Genomic DNA, 24,547 nt, shown 5'->3' with positions numbered 1-24,547 from the left:
AGGGAAAATACACCCTGTATTCCATCGTAGCTTACTGAAAAAATATATGGGTACTTTGGACAAAATGGACACATAGAATTATTGTTTTGTTTCAGACTTGTGATGAAAGAAGAACCGAAGAGGAGGACGAAGAAAAGGAGGGCACCATGTCATGGAACCCAGTTACAGGGCTTTGGTAATTCAGCCCTGTAACTGGGAGTCATAACATAAACAATCCCAGGAGCACCTGGCAGAAGAAGATAGAATATGCCTGGGAACTTGGGGCCGAAAGTATAAACAATTATAATTGGTCTAGTGTGTGAAAATGGTAGTAATGTGATATTGGGGGTGGGACTTGATGATGATATTTACGTGTGGTGTTACGTAGCATCAAAAGTTATAAAAATAGTTGTATGTAAACATTGAGTCATTCCTGACTTTTCCAAAGTCATGTATTCTTCAATAAAGATTGGATTTGAGAGCAGTTATCTCTGATCTGCGTTCAGACTAATCCTTTGAAGTGAGCAGGACAAACAACAATAAAACTTTATTTCTATTCCACCCTCTCTCCCCGAAGGGACTCAGGGCGGATTCCAACAAACAACGGAATACATTCAATGTCTTCAAAAACAGATAAATATTGGAATTCCAATTCCATTTCAATAGCCATGGATACTTTCTATGAAATCATATCATTTATAGTTCAATTAGGAGTATTTAGAGTTCTCACCCTGAAACTTCAGTGCCTCACCAAACTACAAACCCATAGGATGCAGCCCTGGCTATTAAATCAGATTCAGAGTGCTATAACTGTGTAGTGTGAAAGGGCCCAACAAGGAGGACAACATGTTCCAATCTCAACTATATCTTGACTTTCCCTTGCCAGTGTGATCAGACTACCTTGGTTCACATACATTTTTTGCCTCCCCCAACAATGAAAGGCGGGCAGGAAATCTTCTGGATGAACTTAGGAGAAGCAGACAAGTGGTGAAGTCAAGGTCAATTGCAATCACAGCCCGCATCCATCAATCTACCCACTAGTGAACATTCATATTAAGAAAGCATGTGTGGACTGAAAGTCACTTGATGACGACTCCTTCTCCATCATCATACAACTTTATAAAACCACATGGAAAGTTTATATACATTCTTCATTCATTTTTCATACATGGCTATTCATGTCCAGAAATCAAGGACTCCTTTACAGTGTAGCCACCTATATAATTAGAAGTCAAACTCTCCTATGTTGGAAAGGAACAAAGAAAATTATAAATTGCTTGAATTTACAACACGTCAACATTTGATTTCTTGACAAGAGTCTCGCAGTTAGCAATCAACATAACAGGATAGGAGAAGTCATGCTATTATAAATGACCTTTTTATCTTTCAAGGAAAATGTAGAAAAATGACAAATCTCTTAATCTGCAGAACAAAAAGAATGAGTTGCCAAACTCATTAATGTCAGTCACAAATGATGAACCACAGAAAATGCTGGGGAAAAAATACAGGCAATTTTAGAAGTATGAGGAATATAATGACCCCAACAGAAGTGATATGTTAACTTAATACAGTAGTAATATGCCACAGTAACTATCACTATTCAAAACCATCACCGAGGGCTGGTTTATATAATCAGGAGGTGATTTCAACAACTGTAGAACCACAGAAGTGTTATAGGCCTAAAAGTTAGCCGTTTCTCCCTCCAGACAGGATCCTACAAGTGGCCACTAAGCACAAAGCTTGGAAAAGTTGTTTTTAAATACAGTACTACTATTCTAGAATACTCTACCTAGGAAATGCTGGGAGTTGTAGTCCAAGAAACTCAGTTTGCCCAACTCTAGACAGCCATATGGTTAGCTGAAAGCATAAGTTCTGTTGTGAATATGACCATAGTTTGAGATGGAATAACAATGCAAATCTCACAGAGGAAATAAGATAGAATTTAAGGCAAGATTTAAGTCTCACAGGACAGGCTCAACTAATTTTAAGGCACATCTATATCTAACCACCAGGGCCGGCCCCACTAATGCGGCAGCTGACGCCGCCGCCTCGGGCGCAGGCCCGGGGGGGCGCCGTCAGGCTGGGCGGGAGGCGGGGCACCGCCCTGACGGTGCCCCGCCTCCCGCCCAGTGCGCCCTGGCCCGTCTGGCCTGCTAGAAAAGGCCAGACGGGCGAGCGGGAGTAGCGTGGGAGGCGGGGCCAGCTCTGACGCCGCTCCCCCCCCCGCCCAGCGTGCCTTGGCCCTGCCTCCCACGCAGCGTGGGAGGCGGGGCCAAGGCACGCTGGGCGGGGGGGGGGGAGCGGCGTCAGAGCTGGCCCCGCCTCCCACGCTACTCCCGCTCGCCCGTCTGGCCTTTTGTAGCAGGCCAGACTCAGCGGAGGTTTCTCCAGGCCGCGATTGCGGCCTGGAGGAACCTCCGCTGAGTCTGGCCTGCTACACAAGGCCAGACGGGCGAGCGGGGGTAACGTGGGAGGCGGGGCCAGCTCTGACGCCGCCCCCCCCGCCCAGCGTGCCCTGGCCCCGCCTCCCACGTTGCGTGGGAGGCAGGGCCAAGGCACGCTGGGCGGGGGGGGGGGGGAGCGGCGTCAGAGCTGGCCCCGCCTCCCACGTTACCCCCGCTCGCCCGTCTGGCCTTTTGTAGCAGGCCAGACTCAGCGGAGGTTCCTCCAGGCCGCAATCGCGGCCTGGAGAAACCTCCGCTGAGTCTGGCCTGCTACAAAAGGCCAGACGGGCGAGCGGGGGTAGCGTGGGAGGCGGGGCCAACTCTGGCCCCGCCCCCCGCCCAGCGTGCCCTGGCCCCGCCTCCCACGCTGCGTGGGAGGCGGGGCCAGGGCACGGGGGGCGGGGCCAACTCTGGCCCCGCCCCCTCACTATTCGCCCTGGCCCCGCCTCCCACGCAGCGTGGGAGGCGGGGCCAGGGCACGCTGGGCGGGGCCAGGGCGCCGGTGGCGGGGGCGCTTTTCAGCACCCCCGCTTTACATCAAAAAATATCTCCGGCCGGCCCTGCTAACCACTTAGCATAAAGGGTCAGCAAATCAGTTCCATGACAGCTAAATGAGGCATGGAGCTGATCCAGGTTAACGTGAGCCAAAGTTGCTTGAACCGTGTTAACAAAATTTCTGAGTTATTCCAAATTATCCCCCAGAATCCAAAGCAAACTCTGACTTTGGACCCATGGAAGCAGTTGGGCTGGTTGCAAGACAGAACCAACCAAAACTGTTTACATGGCTATCCCATTACACTATGTCACAACATTTGAATTTTTTCCTGTTCATGGTTTGAAAGTGTAATTTCCTGTTTAATTGTGCACTACTTACTTTGAAAATAGTTGTTATACTCCAGAAACTTTGTTTTTGTGGTTGCCACAAACTATGTTGAATTAGTTGAGACTTGATGAGATATTCTCAGCAGGGAGAAACCTTTGTTCTTGCATGTAAACATAATGCAAGTAAAGATTTACGTTACTATCACTCCCTGCCTCTCGGTCCAATTGTTCATCTTGGCTTATAAGACAACTTTTGTGTCCCTGCAATAAATATTTCCAATTCAATGCTCATACCTTTTCTTTGCTAGCCAGCATTGGATTCTAATCTTGACTGTGTGGTTCAATAGATGGGCTTGGGCTTTCTTTCCTTGTCAACTAGCTGTTATCCCAAAATCACCTTTTCAAATTTCAGTTTCCCTGGAATATCTGCCCTCTCCCCCTCTCTTCTCTGATAGCCTCAACACTCTCTAAGACTTATAATTCCCATATTAATGGTGTGAAATAAATGAAATAACAACAATATGATCAAAGGCTACTACCCAAGGTAGACTATCTCCTTTTTTTTTCTTTTTGGTGTCAGAAGTGACTTGAGAAACTGCAAGTCACATATGGTATGAGAGAACTGATTGTCTGCAAGGATGTTACCCAGAGGATGCCTAGATGTATTTTGATGTTTTTACCATCCTTGTGAGAGGCTTCTCTCATGTTCCTGCATGGAGTTGGATAAAGGCAGCTCATCCGTGCTCTCCCCGGGTTGGATTCGAACCGGCAACCTTCAGGTCAGCAACCCAGCCTTCAAGTCAGCAGTTCTGCTGGCACAAGGGTTTAATCCACTGCGCCACCAGGGGCTCCTAGACAATTTCCTGTGACCCGGTGATTAACAGATACCCATCCTTGCATACTTTTGATAAACTTTGGCTGATAACAACTCTGAGCATTGGGTGCAACCATATCATCAGATTGAAACAACAAGGCTTGAGGGGTTGCTGTGTTGGCCATACAGCAATATGGAAAAACATCCATAAATTTACAGTCATTGAACCAACTAAAAAGAAAAAAAATACACTGTGCAAACATTTGAAGCTTCATTCGCTTCTTCACCAGGCTAAGATGTTTACAATCAAACAGGAGAAGAAAAGTGACAATGTCGGAATCACAGATATCTCTGATGTTATTTTTGTTATCCATGTGAAGACCAAAGACAAGGGGCAATAAAAGACAAGCAATACATTTTCAAGTCCATTAGCAACAGTAAAGTAACTTCCATCTAAAGGCTTCAGTAGTTTCCTCTCTTGGACAGGTTACTCTTACTTTCCTCCATTCCAAAAATAATGCTTTGAAGTAAATGTAGCATTTAACCCAACTTTAATTTAATGATCTGCTGTCAGGCTTACAACAATTTGGAAAACACCACTCTAAATCTTTCAAAGGAATGTGTTCTTTGATGTTGACAACAGCACTCCAAGTGGCTTCTCCTTAGAATAAAGTTAAGAAATTACCTATCTGACTGCACTTGAAAAATCCTGCTAAAAATGCCTTGCCTACTCCTCATTCCTATTGACCCATGTAAAGGGGGTCTCCAACATTCCGGTTCCTTAGTTTATGACTGAAAGGTTTGATTTATCAGTTTTGCCTTTCAACAGAGACAGTGACACTAATGTCTATAGAAGTCTACAACTTTCCTTGAAGTTAAGACATTAACTTAGGAATGACTGGCTTTACATTTAATTACCTGCCCGTATACACTACAGAGATCATGGTGACATGTGTCATTAATGTTTCTTTTCTCATACTATGACATTTCCGTTGCATACTCATCCTTCAAGATGACTCCCTCCTCATAGTTTTAAATGCTGCCTGCCATTTTAGGCCCCTTCTACACTGCCATATAATCCAGATTATCATAATAGACAATCCATATCATCTGCTTTAAACTTGATTATGAGTCTATACTACCATATAATCCAGTTCAAAGCAGATAATCTGGATTTTATATGGCAATGGAGAAGGGGCCTTAAGGTCCTAAGTATACTTTTCATGCCTTTCTTTCACCTCCTCCTCTTTTTCTTATTGTTCTCATGGTGCCATTGTGACATTTATCATTGCTGTCATCATCATTACCATGGACATAAAACTGGCTATTTTTAAGAGCCAGCATAGTGTCATATCTTGAGCATTGAACCAGGAAGACCAGAAATTGAATCCTTGCTCAGCCATGGAAACCCAGTGGGTGATAAGGTCATCTTAAGGCTACCATAAATTTGAAATGATTTGAAAGCACACAACGACAGCAACAACATCAATAATGGCAATGACACCAACAGCTAAGCAACTATTCTGGGGGTGCATCCAGACAGCACGTAAAGTGTGTGTCCTTCCGCATTTTCACGAGGGGCATCCAAATGATGTCCCATGTAAAAATGAATGCCTTTGCTTCAAAGCAGGAAAACCCTGCTTTGTTCTTAGAAGACGTTGGTCTTTTGAGCTGAGGGCCGTGTCTGGACTGCTTCCCCAGAAGTCCTGGGAGGGGCCCATCTGCACAGCCCTCTCGTGTTTTCTGGGCTCCATGAGCCCAGAATATCTGAGAGGGTTCTAATGCCCCCCAACACCCCCCCAAAAAAGCATTAAAAAAGAAAAAAACTTGCCCAGCCACCATTTCCCCTTCTCTGTAGTTCTCTTGGTGCATAGAAATGGAGAGGCGGAGAGGAGGAAAATAGCTCCTGGTCCCACCTTCTACTGACACATCATTTCTACATGCCAGGAGAGCTTCGGAGTAGCGGGAATCGTGGCCGGGTAAGTTATTTTCCATTTTTAATGCTTTTCTGGGGGGGGGGGGGGAGGGGGAGGGTTGCTTTGTGTCCCATTGCCCTGCCAGAAAGTCCAGCAGGGCATCTGGGCACTACCCCAGGAAAGTGCAGATGCTAGGGGAGATGTCTGGATTTCAACCCAGGCACAAGCGCGTTTAAGAAACGCAACTAAGCTGAGGTTAAAAGTATTGTCTGGAACTGCCCTGAGGCATGTTCCCCATGATGAAGTAGTAGGTAAAGGTAAAGGTTTTCCCCTGACATTAAGTCTAGTCATGACTGACTCTGAGGGTTGGTGCTCATCTCCATTCTAAGCCAAAGAGCCAGTGTTGCCCGTAGAAACCTCCAAGGTCTTGTGGCCGGCATGACTGCATGGAGTGACGTTAGCTTCCTGCCAAAGAGGTACCTATTGATCTACTCACATTTGCATGTTTTCAAGATTCTAGGTTGGCAGAAGCTGGGACTAACTACAGGAGCTCACCCCGCCCCATGAATTCGAACCGCTGACCTTCTGATCAGTAAGTTCTGCAGTTTAGTGGTTTAACCCGCTAGCTAGTTTATCTAGCTATGCACAATTGATTCAGTGGATGTGCTCTATCTGGGACTAACCAATGGGTCTTATTGTGCCACTGTTACAAGAAAGAAACTTTATTTTTTTGATATGCTATAGAAGGGAAACTTTGAACAGCAGCAAAATGATATGATGCAATCGTTTAGGCTATGGATCCCATTTTGCACATTCGACCTGCCGAACTTTCGGCCAGCAAGTTCAGCAGCTCAGCAGTTTAACCCAATGTGCCACTGGGGGCTCCTCTCATTGTAGAAGTGGTAAAACAATTAAAATAATTTCCTTGGGGCTACAGATTCCAAGATATGATAAATAAATTTGAGTGTTGGACTAGGTCTCTGGAGCCCCATCTACACTGCCATAAAAATCCAGATTATCTGCTTTGAACTGGATTATATGGCAGTGCAAGGTAAAGGTAAAGGTTCCCCCTGACATTAAGTCCAGTCATGTCTGACTCTGGGGATTGGTACTCATCTCCATTTCTAAGCCGAAGAGCCAGCGTTGTCCGTAGACACCTCCAAGGTCATGTGGCTGGCATGACTGCACGGAGCGCCGTTACCTTCCTGCCGGAGCGGTACCTATTGATCTACTCACATTGGCATGTTTTCAAACTGCTAGGTTGGCAGGAGCTGGAGCTAACAGCAGGTGCTCAAGCCGCTCCCGGGATTTGAACCTGGGACCTTTCGGTCTGGTAGTGTAAACTCATATAATCCAGTTCAGATCAGATAATCTGGATTAATTTGATTAATTGATTAATGTGATAACCTGAATTATATGGCAGTGTAGATCCAACCTGGGAGACCAGTATTTCAATCCCTATTTGGCCTTGGAAACCCCCTGGGTGATACTGATACTCTCAAGTCTCAATGGGAGTAAAAGGCAAATCCTTCTTTGAACTAATTCTGTGAAAAAAACCCTGAGTTGCCATAACTATAAAATGACTTGAAGGCAAACCATAACAACAACAGTTAAAAAGCTCATTAAAAAAATCCAAAGACTTTAAGCATTAAACTTGAAGTCTCGATTATTTCTATGTCGTATCTTGACCAAAGACCCTCTGACTTTTTAAACATTCCATATTTTTGAGCTTGAATGTCACACAACCTGCATCATACAATGGGATCTATGCCAGATTGCAAGAAGAGGCAGCTGCTGGGGGAGAGGGAAGGGGCTGGAATCCACTGCCTGCTCCATAATTGATGTTCTTGATGTACATTGCCCTGCATTGCAATCTCTTCCAGCTCCATGGCTTTCCCGCTGCAGGATGCCAAGCAATAAAAATGGATAAAAGACTTCTGCTTCAACACTCAAGGTTAGCCACAGACATGGTAATTTTCCTTTTGTTTCGCTTTTCGGTATGATCAAGGTGCCTAGGGGGATGGCGGAGGAAGCAAATGGTTGTGCATCACGCTCACTCTTCCTCTGCCTGCTGCGGCACTGCAGCTTCTCAGCCTGTTCTTTATGTGTCCCCCAGTGACATTAACATTGCACGGGGACACACCCTTTCAACAGAAGCTGTTTTCACAAGCACACCCGTATGCACGCATCTTGGGTGACACTTTGAAAGCCGCAGTGAGGATGCACTTGAAAATAAACTCACGGATTACACTTAGCATGCATTAACCAAAACATCTTAAATGCATGTTAAACTGGGAACCCACTGACAATCTAGATGGGAAGCTATGGTGGAGTTTATGTTTGCCTGGTTTAATAAGGTAATAAATTACAGAGAGCAGAGAAATCTCATTTCCTTTTACACAGCATACATTTAAACAAAGGCTGGCCAACCCCCACATCCTAAAAAACTACTGCAGACACACATACAAACACACACACATATTCCCTGCATGTTTTTTAAAAAATATTTTCTATTAATTGCTACACAACCTGGCAGAACAGGAGAAAGAAACGCTTCGAAATTAACATGATGGGAAAGGGAGGGGAAAATAATAATTTCCGGTTCGATTTTGACAGCGACGCTTGCGCTCACGTGGCCACACATGCCACTGGAAACAGAACAGCTCTTTGTCTGGTTGCTATGAGCACTGAATGATATGAGCCCTACCTCCAAGGGAATGGCAGTTATGGTTACAGACCGAATGAGCAATTAGGACTCTCCTCAAAGAATAACGGCAGCACAAACGGGGAATTAAAACAGATATTTTGTAAATGGAAGCAAGTGTGTGGAGTCTAATCAGGGCTGCCTATAACATATGATCAGAGTTAATTGTTCATTAATCCCACCATGTTATTTGTTCTTGGATTACACCCTACGTATAATGATCATGTTGCATTTATCTCTCCAGCAGTGGAAAGCGAAAGGAGGAGTGCAAGAAGAATGCATTTTTAAAGTGTTACACCTATTTTAGTTATATAATGTTGAGCAATTTCAAATTTCACCGCAATTGTGACGAGAAATTCATTAAAATCTTATTATACAAAGACACGTTTTTCATTACAGAAAGAAAATGTTTGTCATGTGACTTGGTTAGATTTGTGGGTGTACTTCTGATGCTGAAACAAAACCACATTTTATCATCTCTAAAAGCCGCTGGGCATTAATTATTTTACAGTGCCTTGCCAGTAAAGTACTTTATAAATAATGAATAATGTTATTACTTAAAGGGATTTTGCTGGTGGAAAAATAAACATAGCACTCATAAGGAGTACACCCACTATTTTATTTTTTTCCAAAAGTCATTTTTTAAAAACCAAGATACACAGTGTTTCTTCATTATACATTTCTTACTCTAAGGCCCCTTCTACACAGCTGAATAAAATCCAGATTATCTGCTTTGAACTGGATTATCTGGCAGCGTAGACTCAGATATTTTAGTTCAAAGCAGATAATGTGGATTATCTGACTTGATATTCTGGATCTCAAGAAACTTTTTAGCATTGCCACATTTTTCAGGACCACAACATTGGTCCCTTCCACACACCTGAATAAAATCCAGATTATCTGTTTTGAACTAGATTATCTGAATCTACACTGCTAGATAATCTAATTCAAAGCAGATAATGCGGATTATCTGCCTTGATGCCACATTTTTCAGGACCACAACATTGGTCCCTTCCACACATCTGAATAAAATCCAGATTAGCTGCTTTGAACTGGCAGTGTAGACTCAGATAATCTAATTCAAAGCAGATAATGCCTTAATATTCTGGATTATATGGCAGGTAGAAGGGCCCTATATCACTGCTCCTGAAACCGTGAGTCTCTGTGCCCTTCCACATAGCCATATAATCCAGAATATCAAGGCAGAAAATCCCACAATATTTGCTTTGAACTGGGTTATCTGAGTCCACACTGCCATATATTCCAGTTCAAAGCAGATAATATGGGATTTTATTCAGATGTGTGAAAGGGGCGTCAGTCTCAAATGGGATCCTCTTAGCTCAATGTTGTGGTCCCAAAAATGTAGCAACATTAAAAAGTTTCTGAATCACCTAATGGCTGTTTTAGACATTTAGACTAATATATTGTGCAGTGTTTACAAATGCTTCAGATGTACTTCATAAAAAAAGGAAAATCAGAGTGTTCATCAAATATTGCAAATGCTGAGATGTTATCAGTAAATGTTTGGTTTTATACCTATTTTATATACCTATATACTATGTAAAAACTTGTGCCGCAAGCAGAAATGTTTAAGAAGCCCTGCTCCACAGCAAGATTTAGATAGTGAAATAATGACATTTACATGCTGGATACTGCAAAACTTGAAAACAGTGATAAGTGATAATAATTCTGACCAAAATTTTATTAAAGGCTTTGAGGTTATCCATTTGACACTTTTGCCAGAGCAAATGAGTTAGTTACAAATGTGATCTTTAAGCCATGTACAGGGCAAGGAAAACTGAAAAAGACAAATGGCTTTGTGTTGTCTTTCCAATATACCTTATGAAAGATAGACCAGGGATTCATCAGTGTTTCAAGCTACTGCAGGCACATTTAGACTGAAGCAGTGATTCCCAAACCTCAAATGTTTTGGACTTCAACTCCTAGAAGCCTCCGCTGCCTTGGCAGTGATCAGTACAAAAATGGGTAGACATAAACAAGTAAAATGTGTTTAGAAATGGCTACTTTAAGAGAAATAAATTCTAAAATAATACTTAAATGTATATAATATTTCCTAAAATTGACAAAATGGAACAGATTTCTAATTGAGAACTCATGAAAGTGGCAGAGTCTGAAAGTGATATATTTGTAGTGGATTGATGATGATAAATGGAAGCTCTACGTGTGCCCGCGATCCAGAGTCACCCGTAGAACAATAACATGCAACTCAGGTTTGCAAAACAAAAACACAGGAACTTTATTGATTCCAAGATATCAAAAACAATAGTATTTACAATTCTCCATCTGATCACTTACAGAAGTCCACAGTCATAGATAATCCTTTCTCAGTCTACAAATCTGCTTCAGAGAAGAATATAGTCCTGGTTCTTCTCCCTCTTTTCTCAGCAGCAAACAGGCCTCAAAATAGCAAGACCTCTCTGAGTACACTGCTCTCTCTCCACCAGCAGTACTCAGTCAGCATTAAAAACTTGTCCAAACATATTCTGCAGCAGCAGAACAGAAACAGTATCAATTCAATCCCCAAATCTTTGCAGGCTCAGCCAATTGGCTTTATGCACTTCATTTTCCAGTTAACACACACAGCACAGTGCCTTTGCAAACCATGACAATATCTATTTATTTACCAATGTATCACTCTTCAATCAAGCCCTGTTTCTAACTTCGCCTGAGACTGGATCTACATTGCCATATAATCAAGATTAGCAAAACAGATCATCCAGATTATTATATTTGAACTGGATTATTTGAGTCTACACTGCCATATAATCCAGTTCAAAGCAGATAACCTGGATTTTATAAGGCAGTATAGATCCAGACTGAGATGGTGACATCAATGGGATTCAAACATGTTATTCTCACCAGTTGTTACAGATTTCCAAATTAGGTTGAATGACCCATAAAGGTGCAGAAGGTGCCAAGATATCTATATATAATTTATCTGGCTTTCGCTTTGTCATTGTTTTAATGACATGCCTTGTGGACTTGTTATGGCCCAAAATGTGGAATGAAAGTTAAATAAAGTAACAAAATAGAAATATCAGATTGACTGACGTATCCATCACATTACTCTCTCAGGTAATAACAGCCAGTTGGGGAGAATGATCGTGGTGAAAAGACTAGCATATAAATCTGAATCAGTTCTGTCATCAGTTTTCACTAACACACCTCCTTCTCCCACTTCAGCAGTTATAAAGATAAAAATAACTAAAATGTTTGATCACAGATTCTCTATATTTTTGGCTCTTATCATGTAGACACTCAGAAAATTAAGTTGTGGGAATGACAACTCTCAGTGACCATGTTGACCAGGGATACTGCAATTGTCCAAAAAAGTAACTTTACTAAGATATGATTGTAAACTTCCACTTTAAAAAATAAAACTTTTTGCCTCACCAAACGACGCCTCCCATAATGCCACGGCATTGAGCCATGACGATTTGAAGTGAGATCAAACTGCACTGAATCTACAATGCAGATGCACTCTTAGTTCTTTTTTCCAGTAAAGAAGATATAACATCTAAACAAGGGACAACAACACTCCCTTTTAGGCATTTCTGATTCAGATGCTGGCTTGTCTTGTCTTTTGTGCTTTGTTTTCTGTTTAGGCAATGGCAAGATGGAGAGGAGAAAAAAGTATTGTGTATCAAAGTTCAATGGCTTGTAACATTCAAATAGTATGTTTTTAAGAAGTAATTTAAAAGTCTGAAATGGCTTTGAACAGAGGTGAAAATAATTAGATTTCAAAGATGGCAACAATAACTCACTATAGAGGAGCCAAATAATAGTCACTGTAATTAGTTGTTTTTTTTTTAAAAAAAGCAACTTCCCAAGCTCTATTTTTGACTTTAACCTTGACATTAGCCTCTAGAGTTGCTTTGGTCTGAGCCCTGTTGTTTATATATGTTATTAAATAATAATAACTTTATTTTTATATCCCGCCTCCATCTCCCCGAAGAGACTCGGGGCGGCTTACATGGGGACAAGCTCAATCCATCAAAAATTAAAACCAAACCTAGATTAAAACATATCTCAATATAATCAACATCATTACAACAAGACAATAACATAAAAACAGCATCATCAACAGCCAATAGTCGGAGTAGTATGAGTACTGAAATTCGGGGGAAAGGGAATTGTTCAATAGTATTTCAGAACAGGGCTGGTGGACAAAAATGCAAGGGTTGGGGTTAGAAGTAAATTAGAAGTAAAAGAGCAACGTCAGTTTAAAACACTAAACCTATAGGAGGAAGGGCAGGGATAAAGTGTGGGAACTGCTGGTAGATATAGTTGGGACCACAAGGAAAATAGGAAATTATTTCATAGTGTGACCACAGCAAACCAGACACTATAAAACTGGGTATAACATAATGATGCAGGGATTAAAGCATTCAACTTTAATTTTTCTAAATGAAAAATAAAGGTACAAAACTAGACTGATTTCTTGGATAGATTAGTCACATTATTAATGTAAGGCCTAGACAATTGTTTAATTCTTTTCATCAACCAGCAGGATATCCATTAAGGTTACAAGCTGCCAGTGCAAAAGCATTCCCCATAGCCATGCAATTCAAGATGCAATTGAGCAAGATAAACACAATGTTTACCATGCCAGCACCACAAACAGGTTGTTCATTAGAAACAGCAAAGGATCCAGAAAGTCCTTACATTCACCTGATGGAACAGTTGCATAATCTACTACTCAACAGTGGAAGTAATCATGAATACTAAGGTCTATCTAAAACAATGGTTCTCAACCTGGAGTCCCCAGATGTCTTTGGCCTTCAACTCCCAGAAATCCTATCAGCTGATAAACTGGCTGGGATTTCTGGGAGTTGTAGGCCAAAAACATCTGGGGACCTCAGGTTGAGAACCACTGATCTAAAATATGAAATCAGAGGAGACTCGGTCTTGCCTAAGAATCATGCCCTCTAGTCTGGAAACTGTTTTGGATACCAGATGTGTGGGTTTGGCATGCAGTTATTCATATGTCTAAGACTTCCTGAGATCTACAGAGATACCATCAGAAACACTTCAGCAAGCGAGAGTCCAAAAGTGGCAGGTTAAACCCCAGAAACTCAATCAGTGGCTAATACCAGATGAGAAACTCCCCCCGGGCACACAGAAGACTGGGCAACTTGGTGCTGTGGCACCATGAGGTGCAGAGTCAACTTTAAGAAATGGGACTCCAAAGTGGAGTCCATGACATGTGAGTGTGGAGAACAGCAAACCACAAACCACCTACTACAATGCAGCCTGAGCCCTGCCACATGCACTATGGAGAACCTTCTTACAGTGATACCAGAGGCACTTGAAGTGGCCAGCTTCTGGTCAAAGGAAATTTAGTATAATGCCAAGTTTTTAACTTTGTGGTTTTTCTATACATTATAACTGTATTGGCTTCTGACATGATAAATAAAACAAATATGTCTAAGAATCAATCAGATATATAAACAGCTCATATTGTTTTGGGAAATTCAGCCCACAAATTGCCATCAGAGAGAAAAAAGATCTACTGGAAGCAAAGAAAGGGAAACGGAGGCAAAGAACAAGCAGTTCAGTACCCCACAGGCACTTCTACCTATAAAATAAAGTTTCAGATTTCACTAGGCAGTTTAAGTATCTGTCCTTGACGACATGAGCTCAATGGGAAGCAAACGAATTATGTTGGCAAAACTCTGACTTCCTTTTATTGACCATGCTAGAGAAGGATTTCCAATCCAGTGCTCTTCAAAGTTTTTGGACAAGAACAGGTCCAATATGCCTACAGAGATCAGGTCAGGGAATGGGGTACAGAATGTGATGGTATAACACAAGAGTAGGATGCAATGGTGTGAGCTGGCTTTTGAATACCTAAACAAAAACAGCACAGTATTTCATGTATTCATTATGCATGGCATCAGATTTTGATTATTTGTGATTAGTATGCTCGATCCTAGAAATGTTTAGGTCCTCTAGTATGATTCTATGATCTACCTATGATGGAAGTTGGCCATATAGTTTCTCTGGGGATTTAGAGATTCTTAGGTAAAGGTAAAGGTTTCCTCCTGAGATTAAGTCTAGTTGTGCCCGACGACTCTGGGTGTTGGCGGACATTTCCATTTCTAAGCCAAGGAGTCGGTTTTGTCCGCAGACACCTTCAAGGTCATATGGCCAGCATGACTGCATGGAGCACCATTACAAAGGTAAAAATAGATGGTACTTTATTCATGGTTTTCTCATTTCTGGAGGGTCTACTATATAAATTTGATAATTTGTATCCTTGTATTTCCCATAATTGTTACTAGAAATGAATTAGCCACTGTAATTTTCCCCTTGCTTATTAGTACTGGAGGAAATATGCAAAAGTAGTTGTTTCTCCAGTAATAAACCTGCAAAGTTTTAGAAAAATAAGTGGTTCAGGTAAAAAGCACCCTTGAGAAATGGATGATTTCCCCCAAAAGGAGAAGTCCAGCCTACACCACCTTGGTTTTGGTTTGTTAGGGAAAGGAGTGTATGACAATACCTATAAGGGTGGCTGGAAGCATAATTAAGTAAGGCTGCAAAATTGCAAAAGATGAGTGCAGGGTAGGGAGCTAGGATACATTATAAAAATGTTTTGTTTGAAGGCTTTCATGGCCGGAATTACTGGGTTGCTCTGAGTTTTCTGGACGGGATGGCCATGTTCCAGAAGCATGCTTTCCTGATGTTTTGCCCACATCTATGGCAGGCATCCTTGGAGGTTGTGAGGTATATAGGAAATAGGCCAGCTCTGAGGATGCTTGCCATAGATGTGGGCAAAACATCAGGAAATAATGCTTCTGGGACATGGCCATACAGCCCAGAAAACTCACAGCAACCCAGTTTTGATTATTTTTCTGTTCACAAAGTCACAAATGTCTGGATGTTGGATGTGGCAAAGACTGCGGTAGTTGAACATCTAACATTTTCCAAACAGATAATCATTATTAAAAACATGCCCAGGTCCCACCAAATTTACCAAAACAGATCTAACATTCCTGGTTTGGGGAAAGAAACTAACACAAAGCACTGGACACTTTGTCAAAAACACTGGATATTTGAACACTCTTCTGATAACCTCACATTCTATTTCAACATATTCTCAAATCATGGGATCTGAGACCATGATAAAATTTTAACTCTTTAATTATGGTGTTTTCCTTACATAGAGAGCTGGGAAGGGACTGAGAAAGATGGATCACATTTACCTCTTCAAATGCAGTACAGTATACAGTATAGTAGGAGCCCCAATGGCGAAGTGTGTTAAAGCACTGCGCTGCTGAACTTGCAGACTGAAAGGTCCCAGGTTCAAATCCCGGGAGTGGAGTGAGTGCCCACTGTTAGCTCCAGCTTCTGCCAACCTAGCAGTTCGAAAACATGCCAATGTGAGTAGATCAATAGGTACCGCTCCGGCGGGAAGGTAACGGCGCTCCACGCAGTCATGCCGGCCACATGACCCTGGAGGTGTCTACAGACAACGCCGGCTCTTCGGCTTAGAAATGGAGATGAGCACCAACCCCCAGTCAGACATGACTGGACTTAACGTCAGGGGAAACCTTTACCTTTACCTTATACAGTATAGTATAAATGTGGGTTTACATCAGCAAAAGCTCATGCTAAAATTAAAGCCAGTCTTAAATTGTGCCACATTCCTTTTTTTCTCCCTTCCTCACACCTTCTGCTTTTTTATCCTGCAAAAGACTAATGCAGCAAACTCTTTACCCTTGTGACCCAGTTAAGTTCACTCTTCCAATGAATCTATAGGAGTATTCAGATTTGGTTTTGGTCTGCTTCAAAGCACTCCCATTTCAATTGAGACATCTTTTAAATCTACTCAAATCAGCTTAATCTAGTTGCAGGTTAGTGTTTATTGAAATCTAAAACACACCCCTTGTAAACAGATGTAGATGCTTCACAGTTCTACTTTTATGGACATTACAGAGGGAGATGCAGTACAGCAGTTCCAGAGTTACAAACATCTGATTTAAAAACAACTCATAGTTAAGAATAGGGGTGAGACAATAGGAAGTGAAATAAATCTGTTACTATTTAATTGTTTTTTAACCTTTATATTGTCTTTTTAAGCTGTCTAGTGTGGATAGATGTTAGCTACCTTGAGTCCCCATGAGAAGAACAGCGGGATACAAAGCTGATGATGGCAATGAAGAAGAAGAAGAAGAAGAAGAAGAAGAAGAAGAAGAAGAAGAATCATCATCATCATCATCATCATCATCATCATCTACTCCCCCCCCCCCCCCGAAGGGAAATTTATTCCTGAAAAAGAGATCATGGGGAAAAGGTGTCTCCACCGAAGCTTTCTCACCAATCCTTGCTTCCACAACAAGCCATTTTTTTAAAAAATCCAATTATCACAGGGACAGAAAGCGAAGTGGAATGTCTTGAACAGGGGCACCAACAGCAAAATCCTTTCCTATGTTGCTGATAGATAGATAATGTACCTGTTGATTGATAAAAATGTACCTGTTCCTGTAGATACTCAGAAGTTACTACAGACTTTTCCCAAGTAATAATAAGGATCAGAACTTTTGCAACAAGAGTGTAGCAGCTGCAGTGTGTTAGATGGGTGTGTTAACAACCCTAGTGAATAAAACAAACTGTGAGTTAGCTGCTCACTGCTGTTGCTGGTTGTTAGCTACTGGTGTAAGTAGCTGGTGTATGCAGCTAGTGGTACTGACTGCTAGCCACTGGTGTTGCAACTACATGCTGCTGAAGTTGGAACTGAAGAGAAGCTAAAGAAAAAGCCAAGAGTGGGTGTTCCTCTCATTGCACCAGTCAAGGGCATCTTGGACCTTAGTAAGGAAAGACGTTTTTCCTTCCTATTATCAAAGAGAAGATTTATCAAGGAGACAATGTTTGTTTACTTTTTCTTTGTAGTGAGGATATCTACTGTGAACTGTGTTACATATTTTTGTTACCTTAAAGTGGATGAACTACTTTCAGTTTCTACTTTAAAGCACAGCTGACACAAGCGTTTTTCTTTCATCAGGACTTGAGTTAAGGGACACACAGCATAAAAGGGCTGCTATATCCTTAACAGGATAGCAATCTTCTGCGCTCTGCATATCAAACTAAATAGGCAGGCTACTAACTATGGTTTGACAGTTCCAACTTACATACAAACTCAAGTTAAGAAAAACCTACAAGAATCTATCTTGTTCATAACCCAGGAACTGCCTGTATATAGGTGCACAGATTGCAAACCCATCTAAAGATTGAACATTTCCCCAATGCATTTTTTTATTTATGTTTTGCAATAACAGGACACAATGTAGAAATTCAAAGACTCGGATTTCTACTTGTTGGCACTTCTTGCGTGATCTCCAGCCAGTCGATTTCTCATTAGAGTTGGCTTATGTCACTGAAGACTGAATAGGAATATTCTCTACTAATGGATTTCTCTTTTGTAATATCACATGTCTTTATGTTTTATAGAAGGCTATTTTGAGGAAACAAGAAAAATTGGCCACAAATCAGCTGAAGTAGATAGGCATCTCTTTTAAACATGAGATATGAATAGCATACTCCAGCCTCCAAGATATCTCATAACGTATTAAATGCAAATACAAGTATTCCAAAATCCCAACAAAATCCAAAATCCTTTTGGTCCAACTTCAGATAAGAGATACTCTACTACTATCAAGAGTGTATCAAAATCCAGATAATGTTTCAAATGATAAAAACACGCATTCCAACTTCTGACTTTATTTATTTACTCCATTTATATCCCGCTCTACTCACCTCGAAGGGGACTCAGAGCGGCTTACAAATCAAATGAACATACAATATATTATTAGCATAGCACAATATAAGCATTAAATTACTATATTGTACTATATCATTATATGCTAATATTATTAGTAATATTACATTTAATATATAATATATAATTAATATTATTATATTGTATTATTAGTAGTATAATATTGTATAATTCATTTGTTTTTGGAGTAGAAGATATTGTAGATGGAATTCCTTTATATGTTAACAACCCCCTTTATGAAAGGACTCGCCATTTGGTTCCCATATTCCATTTTATTAATTTATTAAAAATTACAGCACTGTTACACACATTTCGCTCGCTTTTCCCCACTTCTCACCCAGATCAACAATCATAAGGTCGTTTCTTTGTATTTTGGTTCCTAGCATCTCCCCCAAATCCCAGGTTAGTTTACAATAATGATTTTTTTTTAAAAAAAACATTCGAACACATTAAATAGCCGTTAAAAAAGAGGATTTAGGATCACATTCGCTCCATCACCCGCTTGGGAAACAATCACTTTATTTTGTATATAAGACGAAGGAAGGTGTGTTGCCTATCCCGAAAATAAATTACTGTATGAGATGGAAACTTAAGAGTATGTCACAGAACTACATAGGACCCTGAAAGAAAAAGGCTGGAAACAGTCTTGACACTCAGCAAACTGCAAGGAAATTCAATCGAGAACACAACAATAATTAATTCCCATATAATTCTCCCTTTCTCCATGGGAAACAGCTTCTTCATTCTTCATTCACCTTTCATTCTGACTCAGACATTATTAGTAGTGGTGAGGTGGAAGAGGAGATGGTACTGCCTAACTATTCATTGATGGCAAACAAACAAGTAGCATGACTGATGAGAAGAGTATAATGATATGAGAATGACAGCAAGAAAATAGACTCATGGAACAAGGAGGAGAAACAAGGAGACTCCCAAGGTCTCTTTTGACTAGTGACCCTCAAAAGTTGGAACTGGAGCTGGATTCAAGACCTCACAAACATGCCCTACCACATTTCACAGCCAGATTAAAAACCAGAAGTGAGTTCAAGACGGCAAGCTTGCAGAGCCTGTAACAGTTTGCTTTTGCTGGAATCAATCAAAAAGAGTTAGATATTACCTTCTCCTCTTTTCCCTTCTGAGTCAGGCTGCAACAACTAAAATACACTGAGGACAAAGGGGGGTAGTGGGAAGAGGATACAGAAACTGGGGCATTGTAAAAGCAGCTGGAAAAAGCGTGATGACAGAGGATTATTAAGGACTGCCTCTGACGAATCAGGATAGGTGGAGGGTATGGATAGGTCTACATTAATTCATGTCAGAGTGGTGTTCATATTTTATGAATCTCTGCAACTAAATAATAGATTATTTCACGCTGTATTTTCCAATTAACAAGCCATCATCTTCTCCTTCCACTTTGTGCTTTATCCAAGTATCCCATAGCAGAAATATATTTGCTTAGAAATAAATAGATCCAATGGAGTTCACCTGCCACTACATAATTTTAGCCTAAAGAGACTCGATTGACTCCAGTAGTACAATACTCTTATAGCACAATGTCTACTACAAAGATGTTTGTTCCGGGATAATTTTAATGCACTGGCATTGGTATGTAGGAGATATTACAGAGGAGCCAATGTGAGCTTTTAAAAATTGTGATAGTGTGTTAGATGCATTCCTCGTTCTAAGCCTATCAAAGTAGCATCCAGCCTTCTCTCTGCCAATACGTGGGGCCGTGGTGACACTGGAGGCAGGAAGGAAATATCTCAAGGAAATCCACAGGCATAGAGGAGGAGTGGAGAAATCTCCAAAGTATTGCTAGAAAGCACAGTTCTGACCCAATTCAGACATGGTTAGCATTTGGATGGGAGATCACACATGGATATCAGGTGCTGGAGGCTATATTCGAAATGAAGGAATTGCCAAAATATCTTTGAATATTCTTCACCTAAGAAATCCCTGCGAAATTCATAGGGTTGCCACAAGTCAACGTACAAACATAAGAAATCTTAGGTCATGTTTCAGTGTTGTTGGGTCTTGTCATGGCACTGCCCCTCCCCCCAAAAAAACAACAACAAATGCCTGAAGGTGCCAGGTGTTGACTTTGAATGCTGGTAGAGAAATCATATTATGTCCTTCTGCATCCTTATTTCTTTAGGAGCTCAGCTGCCAGGAGACAGAGAAGAGAAGCCACCTCCTACACTCTATTTTTGTGAAGATTTTAAATAGCAACCATAGTGATATTTATTATGGGACATGACAAAGATACCAGAATAAATCCTACCCGAACACACTGTTAGCTGAAATCCACCCAAATACACTCTTGTCCAAATAAACTATAAATATAAATTTAATATTGAACATAGCCAGGAGGACGCCTTTGAACACTGTGGCTTCCTCCTACACTAAAATTCCCTTGCCTCCCCGCAGCCCAAAACAAAACAAAACTAAAGATATGCATTTCACATTAAATTTAGTATGGCCTATTGCTTTCAAGTACAACATGTGTTACCAATGGAAAATGTTCTGAACGTTTGTATAATTTTATGTAGCACTATTTACAATAAAAAAGATGGAAAAAAGTACAACATGATAACAAGTACAACATTCGACCAAAACTCATGTTCACAAAAATATTGCTCTCTGGTCAATTGATATTTGCCTTTTTTAGCCTCTTTCCAACCTATTTATCTCCCGCTCCTTCGGCACAGACCTTTCTTTTTTACAGACCCATCTTCTGCTTTAATTAGTGATTTATACACTTAAAGATGCCACGGGGCAGGTGGGGGAAGGTAAGTATATTTTTTGGACTCTGACAACTGTTGGAAGCAGAGTACCGCATTGGAAAAGCTTTTACAGAAAAGCTTGTTTAGACACAGCTTCTCTTGGGTTTGTGACCCAAGGCAGATTGAGCATGTGGCCTTTCAAGCTGAATTTATTGTGATCTGCTCAATGGTTATACCTAATTGGGCCTATGGAAGAGCAGAGATGGCCAAAATCTCTAAAATCTAGCTTCAAGAAGAATAACAGAAGGCAGGGGTCATCCACTTGAATTGAGAGAAATTACTGAGAAATATTGTTCATTCCACTGTTGTCAAATAGAATACATGCCATGCAGATAATAGAAAATCTAATTTTTGTTGTCTTCATTTCTCAACATTGTTTTGTCTTTGCAATATATCTGTGCAGTTTGCAACTGAAAGCATTTTTTTCTAAAGTCATTTATATCTGTCATCATGCATGGCTCTTACCTGGTTATATCAGTTCTAAATACTATTCAATTAAAATAAACCTGTAATCCCCAACATCCTGATGGAAAAAGGTGATGAAAGTGACTGACCATAATAACATATGAAATAAAAACAAAATCCTGCTGTAAAACTTACAGTAACAGTTCAATTTAAAAGCAACAATGACAAACAAACAAACACACTATCCAAACAAATAAGACTTCTAGGAACAGTAGACCAGTCCAAGGGTTTACTGCAGTGGTTCTCAACCTGTGGTTCCCCAGATGTTTTGGCCTTCAACTCCCAGAAATCCTAGCAGCTGGTAAACTGGCTGGGATTTCTGGGAATTGTAGGCCAAAAACATCTGGGGACCCCAGGTTGAGTACCACTGGTCTACTGGAACAAAAAGGGTTGTCCTTAAGAGTTACCAGAGTGGAAACTTTGAGAATGCTCCTATAACTTTAATGGTTGTGTGGCAGAGAGAATTTCTGCAGATTTTGCTTGTTACTTAGTTGCTTGACTAGCAAAATCTGTGGAAATCCCCTTTTCTACGCAGTTCTCTCCAGTTATCAATATAGCAATCCCAATTTTCTTTATTTTCTACTGGTTAGTCCCAACTAGAATACAAATCAAATGCTGAATAATGAGCATATGCTGTATTCGAACATATCAAATATGGAAATCCTGCCTCCAGATGTTGGGCTGCAACTCCCATCATTCTTCTTCTTTGCCTATATGTTCGAGAACTTTTGAGACTGGCAACTAATCAGTTTCTGAGGGGCTGTTTTATTCCCACACAGGTTCTTCCCATTGATTAAATGTTTCTGTTCTTTTGGGGCCTTACAACATATGAGGCCATCAAGTCTGGTGTCCATGCTCTTCTTTCTGTGTTTGTGTGTATATGTAGTTCTTCTCATTAATATAATCACTGGTAAAATACTGAGGAACAACATAAAGTTTCATAGTGATCTGGGATTACCAAACATGTGTTTTTCAGAAGTACTCTGGGATTGTGTACTCATAAGGCTGCCAGGGGGTGAGATGATATTGCATGATTTTATTTTGTCCTGAGCAAAAAGCATGGTAGTCAAAGCCTGCATGGAAGTCCTGCTGTCTGATCTGGGAAGAAATCACTATCCTTTATTTTAAATATATAGAGACAGGTGACAGTGTCTCAGGGGGTTAGAGAAGGACACTCAGGTACTTTTATATTATATAACTAGCAATACTTTATACGTCTCTGCATGCTTTTAATATTGCCAGTACATACCCTGTTTCCCCTAAAATAAGACATCCCCAGAAAATAAGACTAGTAGAGGTTTTGCTGAATTGCTAAATATAAGGTCTCCCCCTAAAGTAAGACCTAGCAAAGTTTTTGTTTGGAAGTATGCCCACCAAACAGAACACCAGAGCATGCAGGATTGGTAAATGTACATACCATAGAGTGTTGTACATGGAAATATTGGTAGTAATAAGAAATTCTTGATAGGATTCACAGTTTGTCTGGTTATGCTGGTTTGTGATGACAACTACTGCACAGTATATAATAAATGTTCATTTTTTTTGTTCAACAATAAATGTGAATTTTACTTCATGGAAAAATAAGACATCCCCTGAAAATAAGACCTAGCGCATCTTTGGGAGCAAAAATTAATATAAGACACTGTCCTATTTTCGGGGAAACACTGTAAGAATATTTTTAAAAGCTCAGGTGGATTAGACCAAAGCCAGCAGCCTACACCGCACAGTGACCACAGAGATGTCACCAACAAGTTCACAGTCATGACATAAAAGCAGTAGCCTTATTTTGTTGTTGAACAACCGGTGAGAAGAAAATAATAGTCTTGCTGGGTTGGACCAGAGGCCCATCATATCCAAGATTTTATACACAAAGTGAACAACCAGATACCTCTGGGAAGCCCATTCGCAGGATGTGAAGGCAACAGTAGTCTCCTATCTTCACTATCCACTGATATACAGAACATTAGTGCTTCTAATGACACTACCTTTCTGTAGTGGTGAGACTGAGGTAAGAGGCTATGCTGCTGGTAACAGTGCTGCTAAGATCTCCCATGTCTGGCTAAATATACCAAATAGGAACTAGGCAGCAGTACTAGTGAATGGTAACACTGGTGAAGGATTTCTATGAGATGACCATGGTAGCATTGGAGGGCCTTCACTCTGGCACATTGCCAGGCCCTCCCATCTGCCATATTGGAAGATCATTACCGGAAGACCCTATATGCTCCTGTGACTCAGGACATATAGAGACAATGGAATATGTGCTTCTTCAGTGCCTGTTCTATAGAGATATTCGATCCTGTCTCATTACGCCACAGCTATATAAACACTCTGGACAATTTTATATCTCCCTGCTGCTTTCAGATACAAACCCGGCTATAACTTTTAATGTTGCCAAGTTCTGCACAGCAGCAATTAAAATGTGACGACCACAAGCAAGTACAAGTCAAGACTTCATACTAGCAGGAAATTGGGATTATAGTCTTTTAATTATAGTATGGATGTTACTCCCTCCTCTGTTTGACTGGACTTTGTGCCACATGAGCACCCCAATTCCCTCCCTTCAGATTCCCTTTCTTTTAATTCCACTAATTGTGTTGGGCTTTGATATAATTGTCTTGATGTCCTGGCAATGCACTTATTTTAAAGTTTTAAATTTTTAAATTTCCCGACCCTTAGACCTGATGTGTTTGTGCAGAAATATGTCCCTTTTCTTATGAGCTGGTTATTGACCGTAATAAACTGAATTTGACCATGGTGGCACATTTCTTAGGACTGCAGAGAAAGATGCATAGTAAAACCCTTTGGATATCTTATACTA

At 40.8% G+C, this 24,547-nt stretch overlaps 1 protein-coding gene and 1 long non-coding RNA gene across 47 annotated transcripts in view; one reads left to right on the top strand and one right to left on the bottom strand.

Annotated features, from left to right (window-relative positions):
- The window catches only part of ank3 (ankyrin 3), a 586,147-nt gene that overhangs the window by 280,795 nt on the left and 280,805 nt on the right, over positions 1–24,547 (bottom strand). The window lies entirely within an intron of this gene.
- LOC134298019 (uncharacterized) lies at positions 5,381–21,080 on the top strand. Of its 3 annotated transcripts, none has more exons than XR_010004990.1 (4): positions 5,381–5,471; positions 6,489–6,567; positions 7,859–7,929; positions 16,783–21,080. It is a non-coding gene; the product is annotated as an uncharacterized LOC134298019 (long non-coding RNA). The 3 variants fall into 3 exon arrangements; XR_010004991.1 differs by having other exon boundaries at positions 7,859–7,945; XR_010004989.1 differs by lacking the exon at positions 16,783–21,080 and adding an exon at positions 8,924–9,137 and having other exon boundaries at positions 7,859–7,945.

Source organism: Anolis carolinensis, chromosome 3 (assembly GCF_035594765.1).
Source record: "Anolis carolinensis isolate JA03-04 chromosome 3, rAnoCar3.1.pri, whole genome shotgun sequence".
In the NCBI taxonomy this organism is placed as follows: Eukaryota; Metazoa; Chordata; class Lepidosauria; order Squamata; family Dactyloidae; genus Anolis; species Anolis carolinensis.
This window is presented reverse-complemented; position numbering and strand designations above follow the sequence as displayed.